General features: G+C 35.1%; 1 protein-coding gene across 1 annotated transcript in view; it reads left to right on the plus strand.

Moving 5' to 3' along the window:
- The window catches only part of LOC106998842 (uncharacterized), a 181,696-nt gene extending 168,153 nt beyond the window's left edge, over positions 1 to 13,543 (plus strand). The window contains exon 3 of the mRNA XM_078004969.1: positions 13,412 to 13,543. The gene's annotated coding sequence lies outside the window, so the exon portion shown is untranslated. The remainder of the gene's footprint in view (positions 1 to 13,411) is intronic.
- Positions 13,544 to 13,787: the final 244 nt, after the last annotated feature.

The raw sequence follows: 13,787 nt of genomic DNA on the forward strand, positions 1-13,787 counted from the left end.
ACACAGTGAATAAAATGGAAGAGCCAGGATTCTAAACCAGGGTTCTCTGATTGTAGAACTCATGTTCTTTTTATGATAATATTCACTGCAGGGAATTCAGATTCCTTGACAGAAATCCTAGGCTTAGAAAGGATCAAACAAAAATATGCCTCACTGGGGTGACTCTGATTTGACAGTACCCTGATACTTCTCCAGGAGCACAGGTGAAAACTCCCCGAATGGGGATGGTTTTTTAGATTCACACAAATTCAGCAATGAAAAAGGGGTCAAAGGCCATCTAGCCCAACCTCCAAAAAGTCATCTACCCTATTCTTGGATGCTGCCTGGGCTTTCTTGAGACAGTTATTTTCTTCATGGTGCAGCACAACTTCTAGAAAGTATTTCATATTCAGTCAAACTCTACCTTACGGTGCTTTCATACAAAATAAGCCTAATCTACCCTGAAAGACTGCATGACAGTCTTTCATGATCTACTTAAAGGGGTGAAAGAAAAAAGATTGTGAACTGCATGACAGTCTTTCAGATATTTGAAGGGGGTTCCAAATTTCCTCTATTTTCCTCTAACTAGTCCCAGTGCTTTTAACTGCACTCTGTAGGATATGGCTGTGTTTCCCCTATAACTTTATGTTATTATTCCTGAATACTGTGTAGGCTTACAAGGTAACATTAGAGAAGCTCAATGCAATGTACCAGGATGGATTCAACCAGTGAGGATTAGAATGGCACTGCCACTTAGGAATTTTAGATAATGTACATTTGAGATTACACTTCGCAGCCACACTGAAGTGTAATTTCTTAATTCTAGCTGAGTCTCCTTCACAACATCCCACATCTTAATGAATGCAGGTCTCAGGTTCCAGTCAAATTCTAAAGTTCTGCGATCTTGTCATAGCTTCAGGAAATAATCTTCAGGGAAGAGAGTCAAATATACACGTCTGTTTCCAAGAAAATAGACAAGGAGGTGGACGAGCAATCTTGAACACAGCAGGCATTTGTTACTTAAGCTGGCACTCTGAATTTGTGCCTGGGTCTCAGTGGGGATAAGGTGTGGTGTGACTGGTCAGAAGTAAGTGGATAGAAATAATTGTGTTTCCCCAAATATCTGGGATATATTAAGAGACAGAAGACAGTGCTTCTTCTAACAGACTCTGACTCCAACATAAGGGTCAGTGATTTAGCTCATTTGTTAGTTCTTGCAGTACCTGGTGACAAAATTCAGCATGGCCGTTAATGGATTTGTGTACTGCATATAGGAGTGTTCTTTCTAACCTGCCATGTCTAAAAGTATATGGGAATCTAGGATGGAATGGAAAGAGTTATACCTTGCTGGTTCATACTCAAAAGGTGGGGAACATATTATTTGTGTCCTTTGGAGATACATGTGTGGGTATTACTGGAATGACAATGAATTTACTATTACTTTTGTGAAAATGTAAAATGAATAATTTTCAAAAGTGTAAATTGAAAACAGAAAGAGCACACTATGTTCGCTTTCAATTAGCAGAGTAGGTATAAAATTTGTATGAAAATATAATGTTTATTCGTTGCATTCGATTTAGATACTCATAATAGGCAGCTGTAGGGTATTCAGTGCTCTCTGTGTCAGATTTGAATTACTGATCTACTTGCAAAACCCTCTGTTCTATGTCCATCAAGCATATCTTTTAATTTAAATATCTAGTAGATTGAAAAATAAATAAATTCTGTTTTCACATTTTAAAGAATTGTTTTAATCCTTTGTAACAGGATGCATCTTTCAACATTTTGAGAACAAATGGAAGAAAAAGGTTTACAAGTACTTTAAAACATCTGAATTTAGGATATGAATATTTTCATACCTTATATTTTATATATAAAACACACTCACACCACTACAGACACATACACTGTCTCCATCTCTTTCTCTCTTGATCTCTTCCAAGCTGTACGTAGATATGACATAAGAAGACATACAAACACCTGTTTACATTGACAAATTTCAGCATGCTTTTTATGTGGAAGATAAATAATTGGGGCCCTTAAAAAAAGACTTGATATGTTTATATCCTGAAAAAGCCTGCAGTGTTTCCTTACCTGGACTTGCTAAAAATGCCTATATTTCTCACTTTCTCAACACACATCAGTCTCACACCCTCTGTGCGCAAACACCCATGCACACAAAGATTCTGAAAGGGAAAATTCTTGAAAGACACAGAACAAAGAAAGAGAGGAGGAATCCTTTAAATGTAAAGCCATAGTTTATTAAGTGTCTTTAGGATTCAGGTAAAGGGCCTCTCTCTTTGCTCCTCTATTCTTAGTCTCTAAGTCCACTGATGACAGGGAAATCTTCTATGGTTCCAGAGAGAAACTGCTGGAAATCCTGCACATTTATCTTCTAGAAGGAAGTGAAGTAACTACAAGAGTGATACCTTTAGAGAGATCTTCCCTCTTAAAATACTTTAAAGGATTCCAAATTAAATTATATCCTTGTCCAGGACCCAAAAGTGGCTCAGGAGTGGGAAGGAGCATTTGGTTAATGTCAGGTGATTTCTAAAGTCTCAGATTCTAAGAGGAGAGAAAAGTTAGGGAAAGGAAGGGGATGGAGAATGCGTTTTGAGAATCTACCAAATATCAGGATAACTCTTCAACTCCAAGGATGTTCTATTTTACTTTGTATCTTTCAATTTATTGAGAAAGAACAAGCTTGTCTTTTTAAAAAAGATATATTTTTCTCTTTAATATTCTGTACTTAAAATCTAAGTCTGGACCTATCATTCATTCGTTCTAGTTTAGGTCACAGCCTAATTTACAGATTCAAAAGAGTAAGTTAGATAAACTAAATTGCTTAAGACCACTTTTTTTTTTGTAATTTGGCATATGCACTAAAAATTTTCTGTCCTTGAACTGGCATACTGGGAAATGTATTCTGCTTTTCTGTCAGAATTTATTCATATTGTGAATTTTATAATTTTACTTATCAGTTGAGATTGTTTTACCTACATCCACTCATGTAATATAAAGTGTAAAAATAAGGCCATGATCTAGAAAATTCAGGGCAAAGTCATTTTAAATCGTCTGGATCTTCCTAGAGATTCTGATATTTAAAAATCTGAGAAAAAGGGTAATGACTCAATAGCCTTAGCTCTAAAATATATCTGACAGGTTATTTTTATTTGTTGGGTCTTCAGAAATCATACCCAGGTCTGAAGTCTTTCGTAAAATGAATCAAAGCCACTCTGTATCCAAAGCTAACACCAGTGTTGTCTTTAAAAAAAAAAAAAAAATTGGAGGACTTTACCTCAAGTGCTATGCAGTAAATTTACAGGGAAAGAAAAATTTTATTAAATTATAGCTGAGAGTTGCTGATTTTTTTTACATAGCAAACAAAAAATTCCTTCATGAAAAGCTATAAAACCATATTATTTACCAGAGAGACCTTTCCTGTCTCCCAGGTAAACACTTACAGTGTGTAGACTTGTGTAAATACATATTTAGGAGTGGCTAAATATGGCGAGGTATTTTTAAAGGCATAATTACAAAGCTGAATACATATATTGGCATTTTGGTATGTGTAAGCTAGGTATACTCCTCTGCTATTCAGAACCCTAGTGGGACTATGGTAGATACACGTTGGACACAGGGACCAAGTTTTGAAACATTCATCTTTAATCAAAATTACTAAAGACGGGTTCTTAAATTGTTTCAAAAAAGTGAAAATTTCCATCAAATGGAGTTCAAGTCTTTCTTGCCAGTTTGACTAGAGGAAACTTGTTTCAGAAATTCAGGCATCGTTCATGGAAGTAAATCTGTTTCCTGGATATCTTTGTGTATAAAGTAACCATCATTTCACATTCAGCTCAGAATATTACTAAATACTCAAAGATACAGTCCATATGACGAATGGATCAACTAGGAAATTTTAATGAAGGGGGAAAATGCCATTAAGATATTTTTAAAATACTTTAAAAAACATATGAAAATGTAAGTGAAAAAAATCTGTTCTCGATGAGATGGCAGGAAGCTGCGTATGGTAATGCTCTGAAACTCCGTCTAGAGGATGCACGATGTCTTTGTGCAGCCTTGCTTCTTGGGAAATGTGTTCTCTATGAGGAAAAGAATGAAATGGGAACCCCTAGAGAGGTTGTAGATGCATGAAAGAGCACTATCTGTGTCTCTCTTCCTGTCTGCTGTACCTCGGAATGAAGATTCAATTCATGTAAGAACCCTTTCTAAGATGGAAAAGTCGGGAGTCTAAACTGTAGAGCTTGAACTATCTGAGGAGTCTTTGGCAAAGAAGTCTAAACAATGCTTTTATTTCATTTCTAATGCAGTACACAGCTATTTCTAAATGCTCTCAATATCCTGCTATAGGATAACTGAAAATCTTTTTATGGTAAACCATATGGGGACAAAGAGTATTTATTCAGTAAAATGATTTCTCCATTAAAATTTCCACTGGGCTGAGTTTTTAACTTTACAAAAATACATACCATATGTACGTATTTTTTTTCCAAGGTACAAACACCACAAATTGTGCTTAAACATTCTAGGTTCTAAAACTTTAAATATCACCTTAACTTAAAATATTATGCTGCTGCTATCATGCCTCTGGAATGTAAGAACTTCTAACACAAGTGCTGACAATTTAGCTTTAGGTGTACTTTATACACACTATTTGTACCAACGTTTGAGACTTGGAAAACAAGCTTTCTCAGCAAGAGACAATCCTCTTAAAAAAATTAAAAATATGAACAGGCGCAAGTACCTTTGCATTACAGTTTTCACTAGTTTATCCCATCTTTAATTTTATTCTGTGACTAAGTATCTCATTTCCATGTAAACTTCCACTAGGAACACAAATTGCTGACACCACATCTACCGACAGAAATGCCACAACATAAATTATGCCAAGAAAATGCCGCTTTGGGTGGGGGGCAAGAGAGGGGGAACTAAGCTAGATAAAAAGCCACTGTGTTACTGCCCAGCCTGCAACCCTGTCCCGCTGACCACTGATAAAATTTATCACAAGGCCACACACGGGAAGGCAGCCTAAAGAAGAGTTGTCTGTGGTAAAACGTGTAACAGCAAAACAGCTAATGGAGCATTATTACTTTATTGGAAAGCAATATCTTTGGATACTTCACTTTTCTAGCCTTAGCAAGAGTATGAATTGTTCTTCTATATGCAGAACAGCTGATAAGAGAAGGTTGTCAGAACTCTGAATGACGGCAATAGGCATCTTTAGGGCTTACCAGTTCACCACTCTCTGCCCAGTACGCTCAACTAGTAGAGGAGTGAACAAGAGCCAACAACATTAAAAGCCAATCTGAATCCTCATTCTTAGAAAAAGTGGTTTGTTGATCTATAATGCAAATGGGATCTTTGCAAAGAAGCAGTCTTGGAAATTTCATGGTTAATTACTGTTGTCATAATTCAGTCCTGGCATTAGTAGAAAGGAAAAATATTCAGATTACACAAATAAAGGGAATCTTATTTGTTAAGAAATTTAAAAACCTTTTTATTGGTTGGGGCTTATTTATTCTTTACGAGTTGAAAGGAAGGAAGTTGGGTCAACTTACGTATGCTTTAGGCAGTCACAATTGCATGCTTAGAATTGTTCTAAATAAAACTGATCAGCATACCAGAGGATTTTGTTGTTCTTAGCATATTTACTATGCCCTGAAGTCATTACCTAAAACGTAATTAGTTGGACATGCAAGCTCCAGCTATATTCTGCCCCCCTACTCAGCATGCATCAGAGCCTCTGAACTCTGTCCATTGCTACATGTGCATTAAATAAGTCAGATATTTTGGATAAACTGCCTCCTGTTAACGTAAGAGAAACTGCTTTGCTACCTAATGGGTTCATTTTGTGCTAAACCTGCTAATAACTGCAATAAGTATTAGTAGGAGAGTAAAGTTTGCATTTGTTGCTGTCAACCTCAGAACTCAGGAACCTCTCAACAACCTTCTTTCTTCTTTGTCCAAGTCCATTGTCAATGCCATATTTATATAACCCCTTCATTAAGCTACTTATGTACCTAGCCTCTACAGTTCCTTAGGTTAATATTTCATGTTTACTACCTGAAATTTAAAGCAGTACTTTATTTTATTTTTCCTAAATACACCTCATTCAAGCTGTAAGAGAAATTATTTAAATGTTGAAATCATCAGAGTTTGGTGAATAACAATACTACTGTTTATTACTGAATGCCTACCATGCTAGGCCCTCTTCAGGAGCTTTCTGTATGTTAATTCATGTAGTCCTCAGAAAATTTTATAGAAATATTTATAATTTTCTTCATTTAAAAAAATAGAGTTTGAGATTTAGAGAAGTTGGTACTTCTCTAAATTTACTCCAGGCCTCATAGCTGGTAGACTTGTTAATTGTAATATAATATTTTGAATTTTCTGTGTAGATGAATGTTTTTCACAATTGCAAACTTATGGATAGCATAAAATGGGCCTTTTTACTTTGTCTTTCATTAGCACAATGAATGCCATATGGTGCCATGCATATAAGGTGTGCACTGTATGTTTTCTTTCCTTATGAAAAAAGGGACATTCAGCAAGTTCTTAACCCCATGGGGCCTCAGTTGCTTCACATGTAAAGTGTGAAAATAATGCTTTAACAGTGAAGAAAGAGATGGATCCAGCCTGGGCGACAGAGTGAGACTCCATCTCAAAAGTAAATAAATACATAAATAAATAAAATGACAAAGAAAAAAATCACATGTGTGTCAGGATACAGAGCCCAGTCACCAGAAGTCTACCTCAGTCTCTGACATCATCTTGCTGCTATAGGCAACACTATAATGCAACTGAAAAACAGTAACTTTATCTACATAGATAAATAAAAGTAGAAAAAAAAGTAAATATCTAACGAACCTGCAAAGAAGGCCAATTATGATAGAATCATCATCAGCTGACTCCGGAGTCTTCATCAATATGCTCACCCAGTATCTTTGAGAGTCTCTGTTTAGAAAATAGAGGAAGAATTTGATGATGGAACATTTAGCTTCTGTGAACCCAAATCGATTATTAATTGTAGAGAATGTCGACTTTGGAACGTCTGCTTTCTAGTTGCCTATATCATTTCTGGAAAAAAAAAAAAAAAAAAAAAAGACTTCATGCTAACTCTCATTGCAATAACTGAATCCAGTTTAGGTTTCTGAAGAAAGATTCTGATGGGTAAGATTGAAGGCTATTACTGAGGAAACTAAAAGGGTAGACTTTCCCTAATGTAAGAAGAGGCAGATAAAGTCTAGGAGGCAAAAAGCTGAGTAGTAACTCCTCACTTATTAAAAATTAACATCTAAACACATTTTTCCTATTTTTCTCACATTCTCATGTTCCTTGTGTTCTTTACACATCTCTGTAGCTTGGTCTAATAACCAGGACTTCAGTCTTTTATCAGCCAGAAGAGAAAGAGAATGGAAAGGTGTGTTGAGTGAGGATACCTGACTCTGGAATGAAAATGGTGAAGTTCGTTTTTATCTAGGCTTTAGTGATAGCCCTTTAGAAAAAGGCAAGTGCAGTGCAAGTGGATTTTCTCTGTGTTCTAGGTAGTGAGAGCTTAGAAAAGGCAGATGTCCACGTGGTCATTATCCTTGAATTTACTGGTCTAAACCAAAGGATTGAGGTACAGATATCGCTTTCTCGCGTAACCACAGTGATAATTCTGAGTATTTCACATCTAAGAGGAGACAGGTTAAGACAAAGGAAGGTTGTCTTTGTAAGACAGGGAAGAGGTGGTTAAAAGAAATTTTAAAAATTCCAACTTAGTATTAGTATAGAAAAACAAAAATCAAGAAAGCATGGAGGTATTCCCCAGTTACTTCCTTGCACTTTTTAAATATTTCATGGCTTTATTTATTCCTTTAGATGAGAATCTTGTGAATATCCCAGCTATATCACATTCTAGAAATAGAAAGAAGGAAAGCTTCCTCCTTTCCCAACTTCTCTCTCACACTCAATATTCTGTAAATTTGACCCATGTGTCACTTGAGGTATGATTTCTTATTGAGAAACTTAAAGAATCTTATGTAAGCACCTGGAGTCAGTACACGGGAGCCCTCACATTACCTGTCTCATTCTTCCTTTAATTTGGGAAAGGTGACCTTTAAAAATCAGGCATTCAATGCTAAAATAAGGTCTGTAGTATAGGGCTACAGCCCCTAATGTGTCTCTTATCAGTGAAGGAGGGTACCATAACCTCTCTCTGAGCTGACATGTGAGACTTCATATTTATGAGAATGGTGAGGTCTGGAGCAGTGCCTATTAGACTCTCAGGGTTGTCCTAGGGACAGCGTAACCTCATTTTGACAAGACCAATGTAACATATCAAAATATTGAAAAAAGAACTTATTTTCTTGTAAAATTTTGGCTTAACTAAGTATTATTATGCTTTTTGTGGTTAAAACCAAATCAATGTTTTTTCAATTTCATATTCATTGTGTTTAGCATCCCTTAAGTAATTCTTCATCTTGGGGGAGAATAGAGCATCTTTAGCCAGTCATTCTGACAATAAAGTTCATAGGACTGTATTGGGAAATTCAATTATGGAAAATGGGCAATTGTGGGTAAAAAAAATCTTGAGGCTACTGCAAACGTTACTGGTTTTCATTTTTAGAAATGAAACTTTTGTTTTTCTTTTAAGGAAGAGATGGAAAGCAGAATCAAATTGAAAATTGGAATGATAGTGGCAATTGAATAGACGGTGTCCTAAACTTTCCAAAAATTACTGATCTACCATTATTTTTACAATTTTATTTAAGTGTATTTTTTCACTTTTTTTAACTTTTGGAGATCACTCTGTGTTTCCAAATATCATTTAAAAATAGGCTTTCTAATTATAATTATCCTCTCACTCATATTACATATACTAGAGTAGTAAGTCATGCAAATAGCAAATATCTCAATGTGGTTTCTCATTCAACAATGGCTTATAATAAAGTACTGGTAGATGATGAATGTGGCTATACAACATTCCTAAAATATTTGTAAATGAAAATTAAATTATTAAGAATTTCTTCTTTTATTCACACAAATCAGTGATGTTTCACTGATACAGGTACTATTAAAAACTCAACTTATTTGACAATTTATCATTTAATGAATTTCCCATGATGGAGCAGATTGACCAACTGAACATATCCTGGCTTCATAAAGATGTTTCTGGAAGGACAATGACCAGACAATGTACACACAAAATGGGTACTTCATACAGGCATACTAAAAGTTTAAAATACAGTGTATGGGACTGTAGTTACATTGGTAGATCCCTTGGGAGAACTTTGTTGGAATCATTCTTGAAGTAGTGTCACTTAAGGTTACACTTGAATTTTAGGCTTAATGGCAAACAATAAATAGTGGATTGTTGTCAAAGCTCAAGGCAATTGTGCATTGTAAAGAAAGTTTTTTTATGTTGTTACCACTGCTACTTGAACACACAGTATTTAAGAAAAAATTATTTCATAAGCCATTTGTTTTCTCTTGGGTTTCAGTCAGCCATTTGGATAGTAGTCCTCAGATAGCTTGCACCTGATGAGCAATCATCCCAGGCAAAGCTCGCCGAGAAAATTACAGCCATACTGCCGGAGAGAATTATCTACGCTCCCATTCTCTACTTCTTTACTTCCCATTCAAGTCCTCAGCCTATTTCAGTTTCTAACTTTACCACTTATTAATTGTGTGCCCTTTGTGTCTCCAGTTTCTCATCTGGAAAAGAGGATGATAATAGTATGCACATCATAATATGTTTGAATGAGAGTGTATGTATACATACGTGTGTATATACTTTGTGAAGGTACAAACAACGTATATATGTACATACACATATATGTATTTATATATGCTAATGGAAACTTCTTAATTTGTTATGCTATTTCTATATGGTATTTTAACTTCTGTCTTATATTACCTTGAGACTATGATCTCATATGTCACCAAATAGCCTGTACAAGGAGAAAGGACCCCCTTAGTCCTTGTATTGCTTGACTTCTCAGCCCCATTGGACACTATTGAGCACTTGCTTTCACAGGAACTTTTTCACTCTTCTTATTTACATGAAGTTTTCTCTGCTGTCTCTTCCTCAATTCTTTCCCAGTGCTTCTCTCACTCTTATTCCTTAAATGTTAGGCTTCCTCCTGGTTCAGCCCTTGGCACTTTGCTCTTTTGCTTTACCCATTTTCCTTGCCCAATGTCATTTGGTTTTAGAATTTGCATTATTGTAAAATCTATAAGCTGATGATGTCCACATTTCTATTACCAGCTTAGATCTTATACTAAGCATCAGACTACTATATCCACCTGCCCGCTTAGCATCCTATATATACCTCACATTCAACATGTTGAAAATGGGCTTGTCATCATCCCTGTCCTATCCTCACTCCCCTCATTAAATGGTGCCTGTATTTACCTAGTTGTTCATTAAATGAACATAGTGTTACATTTGTTTCCTCTATTCCTCCTCCTGACTCACTCCTATGTAATATCAAGTCCTACATTTTCTTTATCTTAAGGAATCCCTTAATCTCATTTTATCTCAACTGCCTCTTCCCTAATTTGCCTCTGGCCTGACCTACTAAAACAACCTTCTAAATAGCTTCTCCACTTCTAATGTTGTCTTCATTATTCTATATAGAGGATTAAAAATAGTTCTAGAAAGTAAATCTCATCATTTTACTTCTCAGCTTCAGAAAATACAGTCTCTTTAAAGTGGTGTATAATCTGGCCTCTGTTTATCTCTCTAGTTTCCCCACCTGCATGGAATCCATGCTTTCTACCCCTGGCATTTTGCACATGCTGTTTCCTCTGCCTAAAACATTTCCCTAATTTCCCTACTATTTTCTGGCTCAGTTGATAATGATACAGTAGACCTTAGTTTACACTTTACTTTCTCTAGGACGCCTTCATAGGCATTGACTCCTCCAAGACATTTCTCTTGACATTTCTCATAATGCCTTTACTTTTACCATCATAACACATATCACGTTGCCTTGCGATTGTCCATTTACCTCTCTTTTCCTGTTAGAATCCAAGTTTCAACAAGGTAAAGATCATGTCCACATGTTTCAAGGTTATATCCCCAGCATCTAGATTAATGTTAGTAGTTGAGAATGTATAGGATAAAGATTTGTGGATGCAAATATATTAGTCAATAAATCTTTTCAAGCAAGAATAACTGAGAAATGGGTCAAAGCTCATAATTTGCTTTTTAAAAAAAAAGAAATTTAGAATATCATTAAAACATTATACAAATGAATTTATAAGGTTCTATAACTATAAGGTTTACACAATGAGGAGTAATATTTTAAGGCATGAAATATGTGGTCTAGGGTGATGCCAAATTTAATGACATCACAACTTAATTTGAGCCTGGCATAATTATCATCCCAAATATCTAGGCCTTGGGCAGCAACTCAGTCTTGTCTGGTCACAGCTACAGATATTATATTTTATTCAGCCAATTTATTTTAGTAATTCAAAGACTTCACATTTTTACAGTTTGAAAGGGAGAATTTTTCTCAGTTCTTTGGGTCTTTGTTCATATTAAATTTTTGCATTGTATAACCTGTTATTTTTTTCTGCCTATGTTTTAAAGCACCTGTTCATCCTTTTTTTCCCCCTACTGCTCCACAAGGTGAAAACAAACTCCCCAATTCCATAATCTTTTATGTTCATTTAGAGTAAGAGTCCTCAGTAATACAGCTTTGAACTAGTGATAGTATGATTCTGTTAGATTGGTTTACCATATCACTTGGTTTTAGTCTCAATACTCCCATTTCTAACCACAAATATAGACTTATCTTCACTTTAGTATTTTAAGATATACTTAAATTACAGATTTCTCTACCTAGCTACTTGCTTAATCTTCCTGTCCTATCAAATCAACTTTCTTTTTTTTTTTTTTTTTGAGATGGAGTCTCACTCTGTCACCCAAACTGGAGTGCAGTGGCGTGATCTCAGCTCACTGCTACCTCTGCCTCCTAGGTTTAAGTGATCCTCCCACCTCACCTCCCCTAGTAGCTGAGATTACAGGCATGTGTTACCATGTCTGGCTAATTTTTTTGCATTTTGGTAGAGATAGGGTTTCACCTTTTGGCCAGGTTGGTTTCTAACTCCTGACATCAGGTGATCTACCGGCTCAGCCTCTCAAATTGCTGGGATTACAGGCATGAACCACCACATCTGGCCCTATCAAACAAACTTTTCAAAGGAGACAGATTTTAAACATGTTAAATATTTTGAAGAGAATTACTTAAAAACAGTTACAAAGTAAATTTTTTCTTACGTGTGTATATGATTTTACCCTTAAAGTTTTCCATTTGCTCTCAGAAGTTTTTCTGGTCAGTGTTTTGTGAAACTTTTTAAATGGGAAGTATAGGATTTGTTCTTCTCCACTGGATATACTTCATATTTGGAAAAGAAGTTTGAAGGTTGTGAACATAAAGCATATAGATATAATCCCTGATTGCTTGGTATGTATACATATATATATGTATGTTTGTGTATGTGTATGTGCATATAAATGTACATACACAGAAATACAATCTTTACTATATTTGTATATGCTATATGATATGTAATACATGTATAATGAATATGTACACTGTATAGACATACATACTATAAATACTATGTTTACATATACATAAACATATATATTTCATATATGTAGTATTGTCCCAAATAATTTATAAATACTTGATGAATTAACATTCTGAATTAAAAAGTGTAGTTAGTTCTCTTAAGAAAATTGGCAATAAAAATAATGTCTAAAAAAGAATGTCAATTATAATTTCTATTGTGCCTTAAAGAAACCCAGGCTCCTCTGATCAGTACAGCAAAGAAACAGAATTTTCAGCATAATATCTAGAGACTTCCTTATATAAGGGCAAACACCTACAATGAAAATACATTAAATTGTTAAGTCTCCATCCCTATCCTCTATCATGCTGCCCAAATGTGCTTCTTAAGATGCAATTTCTTGACATTTCTTGGAGATAACACAGATTTTTGTAGCTCAATAGCTTTGTAAATGAGGGTTACATGTTAAACTCCTTTACTTATCCTATGTTTTTTTAAAGTTTCCCTTGCTCTTTGTATTTTTTGGCTCTTATAATTCATTGCAGATATCTCTATTATTTATTTGCCACATTGTATCACTTTCATCCTTTACTTTTCTTTCTTTCACACTGGGAACAATGTACTGTTAAATTTACAGGCATTGACCTGGGCAAAAATTTCTGAGATTGTGGAAAAATATGTATATTCTGGCTATAAATTATGAAAAACTGCATCAAAATTAATAAATGTTAAAATGCCTATAAAAATAATCTCAAGCAAATATAACTTAACTCGGATGTGGTTATGTGAATTATATTTAAAGTCAGATGTGAGTGCATTTTAATGTTTTATATGATGTCAGGCAGATCTGCAAAACTCTAGATCCTGAGAATGTATCAAGTTGGCTCTGTGGTCCCACTACACTTCGAGAGCAAGAATTGTGTTTGACTCATTTTTATAATTCTGAAGACTAACAGTAGACACTGATATGTGGTAAGTACTTAAACACTGGCCAATAAATGCCTGGAAATTATAAACATTCTGTAAGTATCACATGGCTGAGTAATGGCCCGTAGTAAATGAATGTAGCCAGAGAGGCAGTATATCATAGTTGTTGAGAGTGTGACATTGAAGTCCCGCAAACCAGAGCTGGAGTTTTGGTTTTGTCACTTATTACGAGGGCAATTTAGAGTGAGTCATGTATCTCTCTAAGTCTAAATTCTCTCCTCCATTAAATG

Source organism: Macaca mulatta, chromosome 6, assembly GCF_049350105.2.
Source record: "Macaca mulatta isolate MMU2019108-1 chromosome 6, T2T-MMU8v2.0, whole genome shotgun sequence".
Taxonomy (NCBI): Eukaryota; Metazoa; Chordata; class Mammalia; order Primates; family Cercopithecidae; genus Macaca; species Macaca mulatta.